We start from the raw sequence: 22,462 nt of genomic DNA, 5'->3' as shown, positions 1-22,462 counted from the left end.
CTCTCGATTGTTGTTGGTGTGTTGTACGAGTGCTCGGGACACGTGCCTGGTAAGGGGCCATGTTGCTACGTTAGTGACTTGATTAGTTTTGCGCTTTTATAGTTACTGATGGGTTTATTATATACCACTGTATTACAGCCTAACATCTGATGGTTTTGTTTTGTGCTATAAAGAAGAAGAAAGATGGCAAAATCAACCAGGTAGAATGTGTCAAGAGCAGAAGAGACGTTTTGTAGTGCTAAAGATCTCGACTGGAGAGCGCTTCCAACTTACGAAGACGTTATGGCATGTTATTTATTTACGCGTCAGCAGCTAAAGGGGGCGGAAGTAAAGAACCAGCAGAAAATTTGGTTTCCACGAAGGTGGTAGAAAAGATGGAAGACATTTGGTAACGTGTTTCAATTCATGTTGTTTCTTTCGGCCGTGTATCAATAGTGATCAACAGTTACCACAGGAAATATGTTTAAAATTGGCAGTAAGAGAGAGCATGAAAGAAGAAATAAATTGCAAGAATTGAAGAAGCAGGGCAATAAACCATTCGATTTAGCAGCTTGTAAGTGTTTAGATTTCACAGTGTGTCGTTGTACTGGACACTCAAAATGCCTGAATAGGAAAGAGTGTTTTATCAGACCAAAGGATAAGTAGAAAAATGGTAATCTGTGGATTTGGTGTTACTTGGACAAAGAAAAGAGATTGTTAGATCATTGGTGAATGTGAGACGAATCCAGTGTGCAGCTTCGGAAAGATTTTCTCAGAACTCCCTACATGCCTAAACGTGCGTCATCTCAGTTATGATCAAATATATTTGTATGGAATATGTCAATCTGTCATAAGAGGAGGCTGTGATAAAAACCAAGCAGATAAGAAACCTAGGAAACTTACTCATACTAGCTGGTTAACAATGGCTTGCAGACTTTCGCGTCTATATATATCAACGCCAAATTCTTCAGAGGAGCTCTAAACTCTCGTAAAGTTCGTAGTAAAAGTATATGTATCAGTGTGGTTCAGCATAAAACAAACCTCTTGCCAAATACGGAGCTAAACATTTGTTCTTGATCATAAGACTTTCGAGATGTTTGCAAGAACCATAAAATACTTTTGTCAATAAAGTAATTTCCAGAAATGCATTCTATGCGAATTCTGAAAATATTCTTATTGTCATGATTGGTGACTACAGATCAGCTACACGAATCATTGCTGCCGATAAAATCCTCAAATCCAGAAAACAATGTAAACGTTGTGAAACTCGTTCCTTCCAGGTGCCATTATTAAACTTCGAGGCTAGTAATTACACAGAAATGATAAACTAAAATGGGTGTAACAACAGAACCGCCAATACTGACTCATATCACAGATGATAAATTGCGAGAAATTTGTTCTTGAGAAAGTACAAATGTTGTTATCCCTGAGTTTCCATGTTATACGCAAGCAGTGGAAAGATTAGTGAAAATACTTAGTGAAGATTCTTCGTCAGTATATGAGCCAGGAGAGATTTTTTTATTCGTTCCAAATTTGACAAAAAAAATACATGACTACTTTTCAAATAAAGTCGCAGTATTTTGCTTGAAGACGTGAATGAAATTATGAAACATTCAATCTAATACTGGTGGGTAAGTGGGACGAAACTCGATGGCAGCCACCTCCATGTGGTGAGTTATGGGTTGATGTAGCCTGTAACATAGAATATGAACTTTGATAGCTTTAAAAATCCACCTGGACATGACAACGAATCTTAACATCTTCAAATTACAGTTTTCCTCAAGCGAAGAGCTGCCTAATAATTGCACAAATGAACAACAAACGTGTATTTATTTACAAAACCTATCAAACTTAAGGCCCATTGCGCCCCTGCTAAAGAATATTTTAGAGAATTGAGATTTCCGGTGGTAAAGTACTACAATATGATGCAACTTTTGCCCTATATCCGAATTCGAATTTTAAAAAAGAAAAATTTGGGCTCTTTTCATTCATTTATAAAATCTATCAAACTTAAGGCCCATTGCGCCCCGGCTAAAAATTATTTTAGAGAATTGAAATTTTGCATGGTAAAGTACTACGATATGATACAAGTTTTGCCCCCTATCCAAAATCGAATTTCGAAAAAAAAAAATTTTTGGCCTCTTTTCACTCCACCCTAATACACAGTGTTTATTCGGATTCTCGCCAGCGATGTTTTGTAAGTTCTCTTACAGAAGATAAATCTCTGTTTGCGGCCATTATTTTATGCGAAAAAGTTATACTACGAGACGGGGAAACGAACTTAGACTATCCGCTTGGAAGTCTGGTATATTCAACTACACCACCGATTGCTTTACCCAAACTTTGTCCAACAAATGCTGTGATATTTCTTTCTGAGAACGATAACCCGAAAATTGTTTAGTGCAGATCAATGAAGTGTTTCGGATATCCCAGCAAATCTTTTCCCCTTTCCCAATCAACATTCGTAAATCGTCTATATCATGATAAAGGTGTTTGCTTCGACATTCTTAAGCATTGCACGACTAATATGAGAAATCGATTCTTCATTATCACTTTGTAAAAAATGCAACTTTGCCTTGAATGGGATTTGAACCTATGCTGTACAGCTGTATTAGTCGAAACTCCATTACGTTGCCTTTACACTATCATGCCACCTGAAACTTGAACCCAAATATTACTTACTTTAGCCTAGATCATTGGAACGATCAAGCTTCTTCCTGTAATTTATTTGAACCTAGGTGCACAACGAAATTAATTTATTCGACGACCTAGAGAGAAGTTAGTGCCCACTAATAAAGGAAACCATAGTCAATGCAGGAAAAAAATACAGAAACAAAAACATATTATGCAGTAATTTCACCGTGCGAATTCAAAAGGACGCGAATAATAATAATAATAATAATAATAATAATAATAATAATAATAATAATAATAATAATAATAATAGCCTATATTATAAAATTGAAGTGACTGTGACTTATAGTTTCTTGAAGCACCCGACCGATATCGATTAAATATTCAACATTTATAATGTTCGGACCTTGGAGTGTTTTTATCTATTCGTTTTGGTGGTGTTACTTAGGGGAGGAGGAGAATGGAAAAATATAGAAAATGAAGAAAACTTAATAAGTTTTGAACCAAACGACCAATTTGGATTAATTCTCAACACAGATTACGTTTGTGTATGGAATGTTTTTAACCATTTCACTTTGATGGAGGAATGTAAGGAAGGGAGAGAACGGGGAGATATACAAAAATCAATGCAAATAAAAGTAAAAGTGACTATGTTAATCAGTTAATAAGTCTTGAGCCACTGGACAGATCTGCATGAAATTTTCAATATGGATGAAGTTCGAGCCTGGAGTGGTTCTCATGATATCACTTTGACGCTAGAACTTAGAGAAGGGGAATGGAAAAGGAATATATATATATATATATATATATATATATATATATATATATATATATATATATATATATATATATATATATATATAAGTATTGAACCACCGTACCAATCTCGATAAAATTTTCAAGCTGGATTAAGTTCGAACTCAAGATGGTTTTCCTCATATCATTTTGATAGTGTAACTTCAGAAAGGGAGAAGGATAGCAACATTTAGAAGAGAACGAAAAACGACCGATATTAGTATCGAATCTATAATTTTTGGACACACTGAGATGAATAGTGACACATGTGATGCCGTTTAAATCGAAATTCGGCCCGCAAGATGGAGGAAGGGCAGACATATTAAAAAGATCAAAATAACCAATATCATTGTCCAATTCATAGTGTTCCGGGTTGCTAAAATGAACAACAACACTCAAGAGGTTGTGCTCCGCAACGTGGAAAATATAAAACTGATCGAAAATGACCGATATCAAAGAGCGCTCTAGTAATAGAAAAAAGTGACTGAATAGCGGAGCATATTATTATTTTTCTCAATTTAGCCCAGCAAAGCGGGAAATTGATGCTAGTAATAATAATAATAATAATAATAATAATAATAATAATAATAATAATAATAATAATAATAATTATTATTATTATTATTATTATTATTATTATTATTATTATTATTATTATTATTATTATTATTATTATTATTGTTATTATTATTATTATTATTGTTGTTGTTGTTGTTGTTGTTGTTGTTATTATTATTATTATTATTATTCGTGTACTTTTGAACTTGCAAGGTGAAATTAATTCATAATATGTTTTTATTTCTGTAATTTTTCATGGATTTATGTTGATTCCTTTACTAGTGGGCACTAATTTCTCTCTAGGTCATTGGATAAATGAATTTCGTTGTGAACGTAGGTGGAAATTACCTTACAGGAAGAAGCTTGATCGTTCCAAAGATCAAGCCTAAAGTAAGTAATATTTGGGTTCAAGTTTCAGGTGGCATGATAGTGTAACGGTAACGTAATGGAGTTACGATTAATAAAACTGTCAGGCATAGGTTGAAATCATGTTCACACCCAAGTTCCACTTTTTACAAAGCGATAGTGAGGAATCGATTTGTCATATTATACATGCAATGCTTAAGAATGTGGAAGCAAACACCTTTATCATGATAGAAACGATTGACGAATGTTGTTCGAGAAAGGGCAAGGGATTTGCTGGGATATTCGAAACACTTCATTGATCTGCAGTAAACAATTTTCGTGTTATCGTTCTCAGAAAGAAATATTACAGCAATTGTTGGACAAAGTTTGGGTAGAGCAATCGGTGGTGTAGTTGTAAAGTACCAGACTTCCAAGCGGAAAATCTGAGTTCGATTACTCGTCATGTAGTATAACTTTTTCGCATAAAATAATGGCTGCAAACATAGATTTATCTTGTGTTGGAGAACTTTCAAAGCATCACAGACGAAAATACGAATAAACAGTGTGTGTGTTCTTCATCATGGACTGTAGTGATAAGTATGTTTCATATTTATATTCGCCTCTCTCTTTCTTTCTTTCTTTCTTTCTTGGCGTTTCTCTATCCTGTCTTTACATCTTTCACTTCTATCCCCTCTCTCTCACGTACACACGCACTTCATGTGCGTGTGCGTGTTCCAAGGTTAAAACGGAGCAAGAGACCGATTGACCTGGTTTGGAGAATGCATTTCATTGGCAACTTCAGCGTCGAGTTTTGGTGCTCTGGGGATAACATTTCTAGTCCTGGTCACCTCTGAAAGAAATACTGTTTCAACGCAAGGGAAGAAGCAAAATATATTTTTTTATCATCTTGGTTACATAGTCTCAGTCGAATAACCGGGTCACTACGGCTTTGAATCCTGAACCAAGTGGTGGTCCATAAGCTAACCAACATCATTAGACTGACACTATGATTCGTTTGAGCTCTAGCGTGTTCATTTTATCTGTGCAAATTACGTTATATCCGCAAGAGATGAAAGTGATGCTGGATGTTCGGAACAGAACAATCTTCGGAAAATACTAGAAAATGGCAACCTCTTTGGTTATTTGAAAACAAAATTTTATTTATACTAATTCGACACAAATTTGTTTCCATCCTATAATTCAATGTGATTTATTCACGTTGAAATTTGAAACATGCAAGGTCTGCTATATCTATAAGGAACATCTAATTTTCCATTTGAACATTTGTAACTTTTCATTATGACAGAGTTTGGACATTTAATAAAATTACCAGTAAAATAGCGCTCATTCAATTTTATTTTTCTTTCTTTCTTCCTTTTTCTTTTCGTTTTTTCCTTTTTAGTTTACTTTGTATTAGTATACTGGAAGGAAAGATATGACCTAATCTACCTACAGGGTTTATTAGGATGTGGTTTGCATCAGTACGTCGAATGAACGCTACCGAATTTACAACCGAACCGCGCGGAATCAAAGCATGTGTGTTAAACTGTTGACATTATCTTAGATGTGTCTGTGAGATCTACAGTTCTACTGGAAATTGAGTATGCTACCCTTTTTGAAAGTGACTTAATGAATGTTTCATGCGTCCTCTATATATTCGAATAGTCCTGAAAAAATATATAAAAACAAACGTTATTTCTGTATTACTGTTGGGTTTCTGGAAACGGAACTTTATAATGTTAGATTCTTTTCTTCCTACTTTTGAATTCCACAGTTTTATCTGTTCTCCCTTTTATTTCTCTTCTTCTCTCACCTGCTCTCTCTCTCTACCAAATTTCTGAAACTCTGTCTAATAGACATCCATTGGTTTCAATTTCCATTGTGTGTGTTTCAGTTTCTCATTAAATCAACTTACGAATCTTGTTCCGTCTCGGTTTTATTATTTCATTTTATCGATACTAATATATGTGTAGTTTGAAATTAGAATTGCGCTCATGTTGTTAGCTAATTTTAGTATGGGAGAGAAGAAAGGAGGAGAGATATGGGGTATCTTTGCCAGACACGATTATGAGATAAAAAGGTGTATATTGGGTGGCCTAACTGCACGGCGTTAGCTGTCGCAATTTTTTTGATGCGGAGTGTACCTAGGTATATGTGACCCCACTTAAAACATCAATGTGAGGAATAGATCGAAACTTTCGTGTATTAACCTCTTTGCGGAGTCACACACACACACACACACCTATATATATATATCTATATATATATATATATATATATATATATATATATATATATATATATACCTGAAACGATGCTCTGGTGAAATTTGCAATCGGAATTTGTAACTTAAGTTGTGAGAGGTTGTCAGGTAACATCCTCTCGAAGCTATATTATACAATACTTGTTTACAGTGCCAACGTTACAAATATTTAATTGTCTGTATTTCGGATTTCCATAGAAAGTTGGGTACTTTCAGATATTTTCTTTTATATTTACAAATTAAATTTGGAATTCACCGTACTTCAAACCATTATTTACGTTATATTACAGGAAATTAAAAGATTCTATATAATTATTGTGAAACAATGGAATTATCAGTTTGTCTATCTGATAATGGTTGCATTGTTTGGCACTATCCGATCGGGACATTTTTGATCGTGGCACGTGGACTTTGTGCTGGACAAACTACTTTTGTGTGTTTTTTCTCGGTGTTTTCCCATTTAATCCCACTTTTTCATTTCACCATTGCATTCATTGCTCATCATCGTCTCCTTTAGCACGTCCCGGAAAACCGTGGTACCTAATCTGAAAGATTTTCATTTCATTTCATGAGGATATTATCTGCGACATTCATCCTCATCACGTGCATAAGAATATCCACCGGGAAAGTAATGTTCAATAATGAAAACTTGTTGCCCTTTGAAAAAAAAACATATTCGCAAAGGAATACACAAAGCACTACTACATGCGTCGCATGTTTAATACTGTGTCGTCAATATCTCAAACGAGCCCAGATGTGTTGTTATTAGTACTCATTTTGTTATCTTCCAGACCCATGAAACTTTTCGACCAAAGCACTTTATAATAGAAGATTGAATTTGGATGTTTGTGACTTTGGATCGCTTGAGCATATATGGGCGGCTGGGGCGAACACAGTGACTTGTCACATTTCGTAGTTCTGGCGTAAACCGAAAGAGAACGTTGACAATTCCCATGCATTCAACGTCAAATTCCAACAAGATTGCCCTTTCATCTCCAGATACATTTCCGAAACTTAACTACTGTATACAATATTCTTCTGCGGTACTGTGACAACCCATTTCACCTAATAACTCACTGTCAGCTGTTGTGGCGCTTACCAGTATGTTCGTTCGAGACATATATATATATATATATATATATATATATATATATATATATATATATATATATATATATATATATATATATATATATATATATATATATATATATGTGTATAGTACATTTATGATCAGTGATATATTTGTTGAATAAAAGAAAAAAATGTTTGATTATTGAGAGATTGTTAAGACATTCGCCGTCATCGTTTCTAATATGAGTTTCGAGAGAAACAAAGTCATTCAATATATTTGTCTATCAGTTTAGAAAGCAATATTTCACAGCGCGACTGGAACGTGCACAGAAAGGACAGTTGCAAGCTCTTCGTTACGATAAAGTGAAGCTCCCACGAACGGTAGATTTTGTAAGGTACATTATAAAGCAATATTACAGTATTTGCGATACGGTTAATGAAACAGAGTTAGTAGATTTAATGCTCGAGGGTTTGCCAGAAGGGGAGTCAAAATTGTTAAGACTAGTCTGTAGTCAGTTTACGGATACGTAATTGCTCATCTGATTGAATTGGAAGCACAGGCGGACGTTGCAGAGTGTCAATTCTCTAGTTTAAAGCAAACAAAAAGAGCTCTTGTTACAAACGTTCATGTTCAAGAGAGTAAAAGAACGGAAATTGATTCTTCGGTGCAAGCATAACAGTTTATTGGTAATAGAAACAGTGAAGCATCCGATCATGAGAATTATCGGTATTCTTACAAGCCCTATCGTTACCATCGGAATAATATTCAGAAGAAATGGTCGTGGTAAGAGGAGGATGTATAATAGTGATAATAATAGGATTTATCACACAAATTGGAGACGTGTCAACCCCGAGTCAAATTCGTATCCTAATGATTTTCCTAGAATACAATATTTATCCGAGAATGATGAAGGCAAAATAAATGTAAATTATCATACGGGAGATCATTCCACTGAGAAATCCTTACAGAAATACGGTAATATTCATCACTCGCGCTAGGAAAATTTCCCGTGCAGTCGAAGTTAAAAGGGGCCGATTTCGACTGCAATTTGAGTTCCCTGTAGTACTCACATTTCGAAAATAACTCAAGTATCAGAGGCTTCAATTTAAAGAACAATTTGCATGGCGATAACTTTTTTGTGTGTCTAATATCATTATAGAAATGGATGAAGAACAAATTCGAGTTAATGAGATTTCAGTGGGTAGCTGTTGTGCGTTAAAAAAAAAAAAAAAAAAAAAACTTGAAAAATCGTCCTCAGAATTAGCTTTCAAATCTTGGCAAGAATATGATCTACTTGTACCACATAGTCAAGACGTGCCATTGCAAATACATTTTGTTATTGATTCAGACAGTGAGTTAAGAGATCCTAGGATAGCTATTATAAAGTGTCATCTTCCTACTGTAGATTGTCAAGTAGCTGTTTTTCCCAGAAGATGCATAATCGATTGCTGCTCAGAATTACATTTACTGAATTTATCTGTTTGGAATAAAATAAAGAATAAATATCATTTCGCCAAATTGCGCCCAGTTCCGAATATTATTATGTGTAGTTTTTTCTGGAAACGAGAAATACTTAGTAAATGGTTATCAACTTTTGAATCTAGATATCCAGGGTAATATATTCGAGACGCCAGTGTATTTGGTGAAAAAAACTAAAGACCGATGTGATACTAGCTGCTCCATTCATTAAAAGGTATAATGCCGTGCTAGATTGGAAAAACAAAATCCTGTCCTTCGAGGATTCTAACGAAACTAAAGTTACAGTAAACTTAAATGAATATAATATCTTAAATATATAATATAATATCTGGTAATGCTAGAAGTGCATGATCCGATCCAAAAAGAAGATGAGGGCGTAATATCCCAAGAAGAAATCTAGAATTTTGTTAGTCAAGGAAGTGACTTAGATAATGAGACGAAGTCAACATTATTTTCATTGTTGCTGAAATATTGTACGCTGTTTTGTGAGTATCCGAGAGAAATAAAGACGGAGCCGTATAATATCCAGTTAAAGGATAATTAACTAGGAGTAGGTAAATCTTGCCCTATTCCTCAATATGTGCAGGCTGAATTCGGAAGAAAAAAAAACTTAAGTAAATGGATACGAATTGGTATCGTGAAACAATGTGTTAGTCGTTATAAAAACCCAATGCATTGCGTTCACAAGTCATCAGGAAGCGTGAGGCCTGTATTATATTTAAGAAAATTGAATACTAAAGTCGTATCACCAAGGTTACAGGTAGAACCAACAAAAGACATTTCAAATCTATGTCAGGGTCAACAAGTTTTTTTTTTCATTGGATTCTACGGATTCATACTATGGTATTGTTCTTCATTCAGCATAATCTCTTTGTACTAGTTTCCTTTATTTAGGAAAACAGTTCATCTTTTAACAAATGCCAATGAGACTAAAATGTTCAGGATCAGTTTTTCAAAGTGTTATGAATCATTATTTTGATATTAGTACTAAGAATTTTGTCATACGCTATTTAGATGATGTGACGTGCTTCTCAGCTTCGTACGAGGATCATTTTTCTCACTTCGAAAGAGTATTAGAAATTTTCCGAATAGGAAACTTTTCATTGAACTTTAAGAAATGTCAGTTCTTGAAATGCGAAATTTTGATCTTAGGACATGTAATAAGTAGAAATTCTATACAGATGAATCCCAAACATAACAAAGCGAATCGACATTTTCCAATTCCCAAAAGAAGAAGCACTTGAAGGTCTTCTGGTTCATTATCCCTAAAATAAAAAGGGGCTCGTTGGATGGAGAAGAGTAACTTTTCAAAGTTAGCATCACCTTTTTTACGATCTCTTAAAGAAAGTGAATACATTTTAATGGACGCCTGAAGCTTTAGAATATTTCGATAAATTGAGAGTCATCTTGAGTTCACCTCCTGCGTTACTCAGCCACATTTTGATCTAACATTCCATATTTATATTGATGCCACTGCCCAAAATCTCGCTGGTTATATTGCAAAACATCTTAAATAATAAGAAGAAATGAATGTAATTGTTTACGCCAGCAGACGTTTTAAAGCCCATGATATCTTGTTATCAATATTTCAGTTAGAACTACTGGCAGTGTTATTTTTGTGAGAGCAGTTTTCCTATCTATTAGGAATAAAAGCTATCATACATTGTGATAATGCCGGAATAAAACATCCGTTGACTCTAAAGAACTTGGATCCGCGCACGACCCTCATGATTCTAAAACTCCAGAGGTTTCACTTGGAGTTTGTACATTTTCCAGGAGTAGAAAACAGATTCGTGAACATTTTGAGCAGGTATCCGCCCGATGTCAAAGAAAAGGAACCTCACATATACAGAGTAAATTTCATGTCTCAAGAAGATGAGTCACTTCTCAATTTTGATGAAATAAAAGAATGTCAGGTTTCAGATGATTATTGTGTAAAGATAAGATCTCTGGCAGCAGATTTACAGTTCCTGGATAAAGTAAAAATTTTGGATGGTGTAATTTATCAAAGAAATCCGAGAACTCAAAAATGGTTTCGGAATTGGGCCCAAAAGATACATGTTAACGAACATTTGAGATAAAGAAAATGGCTAGCTTTTCCTAAATCAGTGTTCTGTTGTAAAGGTTTGAGGTATGCATTCAAGAATGCATGAAAGACTGCCTTGATTGTGCTACATCTAAGTTCGCTAATAGAAAAATATCTAGAGAAACCTATCACATTACTGCTGAAAAACCACACGAGATTTCTGCTGATATTGTTGGTAAACTTCCAAGCAGTTCTACATACTATTTTATACGTTTCATTTTCGATGTTTTATCAAGTTTTTTGTGCCTTTATCCACTAAAATTAGCGAAGACGAAATAAATTGTTGCTATATTAGAAAAGAGATATCCTATTCCAACGTTTTGTATTACCAACCAAGGTGCTCAAGTCAATTCGAAACTATGGAAAGAATTTTGTACAAAATACAAAATGCTTCATATTATAGCATCCCCTTACAAACCAAAGTGTAATTGTTTAGTGGAGAGGAAACATAGAGACTTACATACTATCATCAGAGTATATTGTCATGAGAATCACACACAGTGGAGGAATATATTGAAACGGGCACAGGATCTAATGAAAAATTCATTTTGTAGCAGGATGAACTATTCACCATCTAAACTATTTCTTTCATATTCAGCATCAGAATGTTTTAAATCTAATTATTCCTTGCCTAAGGAAATGGAGAATGTGGATATCAAGGAAACCACTCATTCATTCACTTGCCTTGATCATCGGTCTACCACACCCTAAATGACATAATGGTGGGATGGTAAACTGAAAGATTTCATTTTAATTTATTGATTGAGGTGTAATGGGGCAGTGGCGTATTTAAGGGAGGCTTAAGCCCCCGAAATTCAATAAACTATTTTAAAGTAAGTCAACTATCTTGCAGAATTTTCACATTTTCAGGAATAAAGTTAGCAAAGTTCCCTCCGAAACGAAATCGTAAATACGCCACTGAATGAGGGTGTCAACATTGAGGATATTTCTTTCCATCGCGATTAATTGCGACTCCTTAAACACGCCGGCTATTTGTTCCCGTAAATTTAATTTAAAAACGCACACATCAAAATATAATAAACAAAAAAAGCTCCTGCAAAATAGATATAAAATCCTGAAAGAAGATATATAATCACAAATATATGAAAATAACAAATATATAGAACTAATAATAATAGTAAATATATATATATATATATAAATAACAACAAATAGTAACAATAGCAAGGATAGTGAAAATATGTAACAATAACAATGCATAATAACAACAGTGCAATATCAATATAATAAAAATATAACAATAAGTATAAATTATAAAAAAATAAAAAGTCAGAATAGCAAACGGTGATAGACATTAAGATCTCCAATAAGCAAGATTGGTGGTTCAAATTGATCAGAGAGCTGGAGCAGATCGGCGTTCGTAAAGGCTTCAGGTTAAGAAATGTATCAGGAACAAATGGTAAGCGACCAAGGTACACCGCAACTGCTTGCTGTGGGGAAAAGATGTGAATTTGACAAGAATGAAGAGGATCGGAGAAACATGTCTCCAAAATCGCGACCAGCACCTGGCACATCGATAGACGGTGTAGTCAGAAGTTAGAAAGGATTGGGTAGGCCTGAAATGAGTCTTCTTCAAATAGGCACGGACTGGTGAGTGGTCTCACATAAGCTGTGTTAGTTCCTCAAGGTGACTACTGAAGTCATTAAGGTTCCACTGAGAATAATAACACCACAATTCGAAATATTAACGTTCGAAGTGAACCGTTCCATGTGGGTTCAGTACCGTCCACTCAGTATCCAACAGGTCGTCTTCCACCAAGCTAGATTTGAAAGTAACTGCAAGTGGCTTACGAACAGGTGTAGATTATTTTTTTTCTGAGAAAGAACAATAACGTTAATTAGGCGTATATGCTGGTTAAGTTTTAGGATAGCGATAAATAGTGAGCAGCGATGATCAGGAATTCGCCGAACATCACCACTAGTAGAAATGCGTGGGGTTTGAAGAGTTTGCTAGTCGATGCTACTGGAGTTTGAATTTCTGGACTTCTGTCGGGAACAAGATACGTTTGGGTAGTTGATCTGGGGTACATGCTGGTTAATTTATAGCATTGCGATAAATGGTGAGCGGCAATGATCGAGAGTTCGCCGAACACCACCACTAGTAGAAATGCGCAGTGTTTGAAGAGTTTGCTAGTCGATGCTACTGGAGTCTGAATTTCTGGACTTTTGTCGGGAACAAGATATGTTTGGGTACAAATCTTGGACGTCTGGGTTGCCACACATTTACAAGAAGTAGCTGCAACAGTAGCAAAGGGCCCAGAAAGCGAGGAAGGAACATTTTCATTTAAGCGAGGCTTTGCATCGGCAGTAGAGATTTCCTCAACAACCATCAGCAGTCAGATACGTTTCTCATGTTGAAAGGCTGGACACTTCTGAGACCAAGCAGAATGCAGCTGCGTCGACGTACAAGGTTTCACACAATAACTACCCTGGCCAAATTTCGAACAAAAAAACAACACTCGCATTACACGACATGCTGGTGTGTCCGAAGTGTTGACTTTTGGAACAGCACAGGAGACTGGAAATATAGGGACATACTTTAGGTAATTAATAACCAGCCTTCATTTAGGCGGAAGAGTAGATAAAGTGTAAGTAAGAATCAGTGACTAAGTAGCAGCGAGTTCATCTGACTTCTTACTTTGGTACGAGCTATCTCCACATGTTTTCAGGCAACTCCGACTTAATCTCTTCCTCGGTGGCATTTAGGAGGTCCCGAAATGATATAACACCACGAGAGATGTTCGGTAGGCGATAGAGTTCTACGGACTCGTACACTGTTCTAATGGTAGTCCATTTTAGTAGCTTCGCTGTATGCTTCTCGTCGATCGTTTAACCAATAAAGTGTAATTTCGTAATGTTTTCTTACACTTAAACAGTTTGGCGTTAAAAGTAATAAATCTATTAATTAGCAAAGATGACAACCCCTTAATATCACTCGGACTGTTAGTTTCAGCATTGACACTATAAGCTGTATTTGTATTCCCCTGGCTATACCATAAGCACGCCCTTACCGTAGAATCAGCGTGCTCCCGACGCAGTCAAGGGGAATTGAAGAGCGAGAAAACCATTCCCATCGACAGAGATGCATGGCCCCTGAAAAAAGGATTGCAACTAAAAGAACCAAACCAAAAGATAGAACCCCACACCAGCCCACATGAGTACAAAAGTATTGATCTTTTTAAAAAAATCTTTCGTGTTTTTTATCGTTATTATTATTATTTACATTTTATGTTATACATAGATACACACACACACACACACACACACACACACATATATATATATATATATATATATATATATATATATATATATATATATATATATATATATATATATATATATGCAGGGTATTACAAAAATATGTCACAATGTTTTGGGAACAAATTCCTCACACACACACACACAAAAAAAAAAACTTGCGTATTGTCGAATTCCGCGTTGTGTAAGAGTGACAGGGATGACAACTTGGAATTGAAAATCGGATCATCACAATCAGAACGGAACAGAAAGATGTGGACATACTTCAGGAGGTGATTCGTCCCACCAAAAGAAGGCAAAACGTCCTAATGCATGTTCTCGAATTCCGCGTCGTGTAGGAGTGACAGGGTTGTCAACATGAAATCGAAAATCGAATCGCGACAATTGGAACGAAACAAAAACATGTACACATACTTCGGGAGGTGATTCGTCACATCAAAAAGGCAAAGAAAGTTATCTTACATGTTGTCGAATTCCGCACCGTGTACGAGTGACAGGGGTGCGAACTTGGAATAGAAACTCGAATCGTGGAAATTGGAACGGAATAGAAAGATGTGCACATCAACGCACTATGGGAGAGAACTTTTTGTCTTCTTTCGATGTGACAAATCACCTCCCGAAGTATGTGCATATCTTTATGTTCTGTTCCAATTGTCACGATTGGAGTTTCTATTCCAAGTTGGCACTCCTGTCACTCGTACACGACGTGGAATTCGACAACATGAAGAGGAATTTTTGTTTCTTATGATGTACCACCCGAAGTATGTGCACATCTTTCTGTTCAGTTGCCACTGTCACGATTCGATTTCCGATTACAAGTTGGCAACCCTCCAACTCTTCCACGACGCGGGATTTGACGATATGCAAGAGGACATTTTTTCTTATTATAATGTGAGGAATATGTTTCCAAAATATTGTGACACGTTTTTGTAACACCCTGTATATATATATGGTCCGTGGACGTCTTCGTTCAGCTGGAGCGAACGTGTACACATCTCTGTGAGCTGCTGTGTGCATTCAATGTTTGTGTCCACTGAAGACGTAGACACACCATCCACTTCCCAACATCCCTTTACCACCCGCGAGTCAGGTACCGGCATTCGTGACTGAGAGCATGCGGGAAAATACGACTGGGGAATGATGCATGCGTGAATGAGAAATCAAGCCACCCTCTCAGTTCCATCCCGCTCTGATAATTACGTTCGATACATGGAAGATTCTTTTTCTTGGAGAAGTATAAGTCATAGCAAAATAGACCATAATCATCCGTTACATAGCAAAATACAAAAAAACGGTAGCCTGATATTTTCTCGATAAACTATTGCATGAGCATTTTATACGTTTCAGTAATTGCATTATATCAGAAATCAAGTTACTTTGGTAGGCCAATAACGTAATGACATTTATAGGCTTAATTTAGGTATATGCTATATAAAAATGCATGAAGAAGATCACTATAAAAACAGTATTTGGACTCGAAAAAAATAACCTAATTTAAGTTAAACTAACTTAACTGGAGCTTAGCATATATATACGAGTACTATCAACTATAACCTCATTTGACCTAACCTAACTTCATTTAAACTAGCCCAACCTCATTTAACTTAACCTAACCGCATTTAACGTAGTCTAGCCTAACATAACATAAGCTTATTTAATGTAACCTAACCTAACAGCATTTAACTTAACGAAAACATGCAATTATAAGCAAAAGTTAACTCTCCGAAACTTCTGTAAGGCACAGTTAACTAATCAAAGGTAAACGAAGGGCCGCTGTGGCTCAGTGATAGAGCTTTCACTTTTGGTGTATGAAATTTTTGAATCGATCCCAGATCGCGCCAAGTGAGCTTTGTGGTGGACAAATAGTGTGCGTAGGTTTTCTCGGGGTTTTTCCGTTTCCTCCCACTTTCTTCATGCCATCATTTCGTTCATTTCTCATCATCACCGTCTTCTTTAGCCTAGCCGGCATAACCGCGGAATGGAAAATTTTAAATATTACATTTCATTTCATTTCAAGGGTAAACGAACTTAGCTAAAGCTAAACAGTACACTTATAAATATAAGCCAACTTACGCTAAACTTGATCGCCCGACTTAGTCTATACTTACCGACACTTATCAAACTTAACCTAATCGAAATGAAAACTAAACAGTAGTTAGGAAAGCTAACCGTATGCAAAATTAGATTAGAATCAAATTATAATATGCAACTTGAGGTAAACTTAGCTAATGAGAATATTCGTTTTAAGTGAATACACATTTAAAGTCATTTTCCTTGCTCACCTGTAAAGTAAAAGTAAGCTAAAGAAAACAACGTCGCATATAAAACGCAATTCCTTGAATCGTATGAAGCATGTTTGTTATTAGAAGTAGGCCTAACATTTATTTTGAGGCAGATCTAAAATGTATCTTCACACTTGTAGCAATAGTTTATTAGGATATCCGCTTCCGAATCCCCCCTCTTAAGTATCAGTGGAACATGGGCACAACGTTATGAGGACTTCTTTTCTTAAGCAGGTGCATATACACTTTTGCTGATGTTTTTAAAATTAAAACACCAAGTGGGTTTAGTAGTGGGCTAACACAGTATAAGTAGTCTCCTGGTTTTCTTCCGTTTCCTCCCATTTTCTTCATTCTACAATTTCATTCATTTCTGATTATCACCGTCTTCTTTAGCCTAGCCGGCATATCGTGGGACGTAAAACTTGAAGATTTCGTGTCATTTATGAAAGTTATAAAGACGCAATGTCCCTCTGATAATGGCGGATCCAGAGGACAAAAACTGGGGGCAGCAAGAATCCAGACTATAATAGGTATATCATGAGTTTACTATAAACTTTCAAAAATATAAAAATAATAGCTTGAATTATTTTTCTCATTAAAAAAAAAAAAAACTGGTTACCTACCCTCCCCAGTGTCCACTGAGTACATTAATAAATAGGAGAGTTAGAAATTTTAACACACACACACACACACACAAAAAGTAATTTCTAAAAGGTTTGCGGCTCTAAACAAAGATCTCAATTTGACAAGAGAAAATCAATATTTGTTTGGTTTAATTTCAATTGCAAGGAATAGTACTTGGCTTTTCAAAGAGAGGTGAATGATCGTTTTCTTTAACAAAACTGCACATAAACTGTAATATATCAACAGTATTCCGTAAATACAGTAAATACAGTTTGCCGTAAATACAGTATGCAGCAAAACAAACAGTACTGAAATCACACCGTTGACATTTATTTATTTGTTGTACAACATAACGAAACATAAGAAAGGTTGTCAAATGAATGTCAAATAAATGTTACTCAACACATATTGTAAATTTACAATTAATCATTCCTGTACATCATGTGTTCAAACATTATGTCGCACATATTCTTCATAGCGGTCCTGTAGATCGATGAACATGTTAGTGAACAGGTTTCCTGGAATGATAAAGCAAATGACCGAATCTTTTCTCTTAACTCCAAAATAGTGGTAGGAAGTTATCTGTTCGGAAAATTGCTTCCTTCGGTGGGAAGGATATGGAAAATCCGTTCCACAGGAAATCAAGCGATGCCCAAACTCTTGTGAGCAGAAGGATAAGTGACTCATTTGTAGTGTGGGCAATAGCTCCGTCTTGCTGCATCCATTGTTGTTATAACGACAGATTTTTCGTGCGGTAAAAGTCGCACATATCATACAAGACAGGCTCAGTAATCGACTGTCAATTTATGTAGCGATCAAAGTACACATGGCTTTTCATCACTGAACCATATGCTACTGATGAAATCTTCATTTTCATAAGCCATAGCTAACACTCCAGAGCAATACAGTAGACGTCCACGCTAATCTCCTGCAGTGAGATATTACCCCACACAGTAAGAGCGGAAATATTGCTCGACAATAAGTACCTCCTCCTGTGTTGTTAGCAACATTATCTTCGCACAAACTGCACACTACGCTAGTCCACACACAACTGAGCACACATGTGGCACTCACAGCTCATACGACATAGCATCTGAGCGCCACCCGTACGCGAATTTCAGTACAGTTTGTTTTGCCGCATACTGTATATATAAAAATGATCTGTGATATTGTAATATAAGTAACTGGGTTGCCCCACAATATAATTCATACTCAAAATTAAACAGGAATTACTGTACTAATAATACACATATTACGAGATGTTATTTCTTATTATAAAAAAAAATAATATAGAAACCCACTTTTATCCTAAAATATTTATATGTTTTTTCAAAGAAAAAATAATAATAAAACATACTTTTAGGTAATTGGGTTAACCACAGGGGTGTAGCCAGCAGGTTTGTGTAGGGGGGTCCGTCGTTTTAGAGGGGGGGGCCAGCTACAATATACAAAGCCAAAACAAATGTATTGCTGCTTCTGTTTTTGAGGTCTGAAAGAAAGGAAAATTCGTTTCTTCTGGAAAACTAAAAACAATATTTTAGCTTCTTCTTCTTCCTCTTCTTCTTCTTCTTTTTCTTTATTATTATTATTATTATTATTATTATTATTATTATTATTATTATTATTATTATTATTATTATTATGTGCATAACTATAAAGGTAACCAATAAACTTCTGTCCCTTTTCGTGGAGGTCTGTGTTCAATTGGATCTCACACCGTGAGTTGAACGCGAGTGGAGATAAGGCGAACGTCAGTTGTTGGTGTGGGTATATCCAACATACAACCTGGTTGTGGCAATTCAGACACACCGTGAACTAGCGCAAAGACAGATGGAACATGGGACAGCCACAGAGCGTCATAAGAGCATGTATGCTGAACGAGTTCAAATGGAGGCCAAACGCCATTGTAGCGGGACAGAAGATATGCCAGGCCTTTGGTGAGGGTGTCGTGACGACGCGGACTTTGCAGCGATGGTTTAACAAGTTTAAGAACGATGAAGAAACACCCGAAAACACCACGTGCTAGAAGACCAACACATGTACAAAGAGGAACTGGGACTACAATTCAGTGTGTGGAGAAACCATTCGACAGCACATCCATCAACTTGGGAAGCACTACAAGTTGGGTCGATAGGTTTCTCATATTTTGACTCCGGGCCAGAAGGCAACGCGGCAGTCGCCTGTGTTTATTTACTGTTTCGGAGCCATTTCTGGACAGGGCGTTGACATGTGATAAAAAGTGTGTCCTATACGAAGCTCCACGGTACCGTCATCATTGGTTAGCATCCCATGAAACGATATCAAAATAGCCGAAACCAGCACTGTACCAGAAGAAGGTCCTTCTGTGTCTTTGGTGCAACGCGCATCGGGAACTGCTACCAGCTGGTCAGAGTATCAATGCAACTGTGTAGTGTCAGCAGTTGAGGTGTGCTCAACAAAAACTCAACATTGGAGCCATCACTTCTGAATTGCAAATGGGTCCTCGTTTACGGGACAACGCTAAGTCCCATGTGGCTAGGGTGACTCAGGACACCATTTTTCGCCTTGGATGGGAAACAATATTCCAACCATTATATTCCCCGGGTATTGCACCGTCCGATTATCACCTGTTCCATTCTTTGGACAGTCACCTAAGAGGACGTCAGTTCAAATCCCTAGTAAAAGTCCAAAATGCACCTGATACTTTCTTCGTTTCATTGTCCACCAAGTTCTACCGCGATGGATTTTATGGCCTTCCAGAACGTTTTCAGAAGGTCGTCGATGCTGATGGGGACTATTTTTGATCTTCCAGGTTAGGTGGCATATCGATGTTCGAAGGTGGTGGGTGAAAAAGCAACAAAACTTTTCTTGGTTACCTTTATATTTAAATTTAAGACCTTGTATACAGAACCTATCTACACAAGATTGATTTTCTTTTAAATTTCACTCAATTTCTTTACGGTTTCCTGACAAAAATATTTATTTATTATTTGTGACTAAAAAAACATAATTATTTTATTACACTGAGTAGAAATAAAAGAGAGAGCGAATGAAATCAAAATTGAATAAAAACATTGTTTCTCACCAAATTTTCCATCCTCTATGTCTTTTAAATCACTTGCTAAAGCATATAAAAATATACTGTACTTACGTAGTACCTTGTTAAAACGTTTGTCTTCAAACTGTCAAATATAAATCGCAGTAAATTGTGTAATCTGCTGTCACAAAAAATATCCTATTTTTCGATCGGTATAAGGAAGAGATACTATACTATTTTCGATCGGTATGGAAAAACAATATTTCTCCATACTATTTTACCATAAATTATTAATTGTCAATAAACTTTGTTGCTTTTAAATGAATGAAGCGAGATAATTTTACTATGATGTTTTAAAAGCTGGTCATTTGGGGGGGGGGTAGGAAACCATTTGGGGGTGCCCGGCCCCTATAGGCCCCCCTTGGCTACACCCCTGGTTAACCACTTATTAAAATCTAAAATAATAATAATAATAATAATAATAATAATAATAATAATAATAATAATAATAATAATAATAATAATTAATGTAATTCCTTCAATGTAAAATTATGTGCCGCGTGGCTCAATGGCAGAGGGCACTCATCTTTCCGGTTTAATCTCAGTTCCAGTCAAAGGGTTGCTTAGTGGACAAAAATATGGGTTTTCTTGGACTGCTTCCGTTTCATTTTGCTTTTGTCTTTCCATCATTATCATCAATGTCATCAACACTGTCTCCCTTAGCCTCCGTGCATGAACTGAACAATTCGTGAGATGTTAAACTGAAAACAAAAATATAGCGGAAATACAAAATATATGACGGAAATACGCTAAAGTGTCAACCTCGGTAAAATAGGGGTATAATCAACAATACATTTTACAAATTAGGAATACCTGCTGAAAATTATGTTACGGAACTTATAAATATAAAGGTAAAAGGAAAGTCTCAGCATGCATTCTGTACTGTATATTTGTATTAGAAAATTGGATTTAATTGCATTTTGTTTCATTTATGTTGCTGACCTAGAGATTAGCATGTTAGAGCACTATTGTACCTAGCTCCACAATTGTAGTTTTGTGTATACACAATTGGATATTCTAGAATGTATTACGATATTATATAAAGTAATAGGCCTACGTGTCATGCCAGATTTCAGTGCAGTTTTACTATACGAATGCACATATTGTAAAATGTACAGAAGAATTTGGGGAAGTCTTTAATTTGTCCATTTTATGTCTAGAAAATAACCCAACCAACTGCTGCGGGGCTTCTAACCCGTTCCTACTACTACTACTACTACTACTACTCATACTATGGATCCGCATAGTAAAACTGCACGGAGATTTGTTTGTCAAGTGGGCGACAGATCCTAAAACTGCGCGTAGTACTAATCATCTTGCATATACAAGAAAAATCAACGTTACGCACTCATTTCTACAAATTACTATAAATAGGGCCTACATATTTTTTTTTTTCGATTCATTTGAATTCCATGTAGTCAAATATAACCTAAATACTGTATACAAATAAAGACGACTGGAAAACTCACTTATCAATAAATTTTCACACAAACTAGCCATGTTAGTACCTTTTTTTCGACAACAATTAATAATCCACTTATTGCCGTACTTCTTTATTTCTTTTATGAATCATATGACAATCATATATTGTGTTTAATTTATTTTATTTTCATGAACAGAATGCCAGTCTTTGGAGTGAATTTGATCGTCGCATCAGAGAACTACATACATATATATTACACGTTTCCCTCCTTTTCTTCTATAAATGAACAAAAAATACTTAAGAATGCACTGGATGTTTAAGTAAAGAGTGGAATTAAACATTAAATCCAATTATTTTTACGTATTTAGCAAAGGGTATTTATGGAATTAAAATTTTCTTCTTTATCTTTTTAATGTCAATTACTCCAATCCTAGCGCCTGTTTTAGATTGTTTAAGAATAGAATAGAATATAATTGTGAATCTAAGTCCATACATATCACTTTATTATTAATAGTTAATGAACATTACGAACATAATAAAAGTATGTATGCCACTAAATTA

The sequence above is a fragment of the Thermobia domestica genome, chromosome 6 (assembly GCF_964235325.1).
Source record: "Thermobia domestica chromosome 6, izTheDome1.hap1.1, whole genome shotgun sequence".
In the NCBI taxonomy this organism is placed as follows: domain Eukaryota; kingdom Metazoa; phylum Arthropoda; class Insecta; order Zygentoma; family Lepismatidae; genus Thermobia; species Thermobia domestica.
This window is presented reverse-complemented; position numbering follows the sequence as displayed.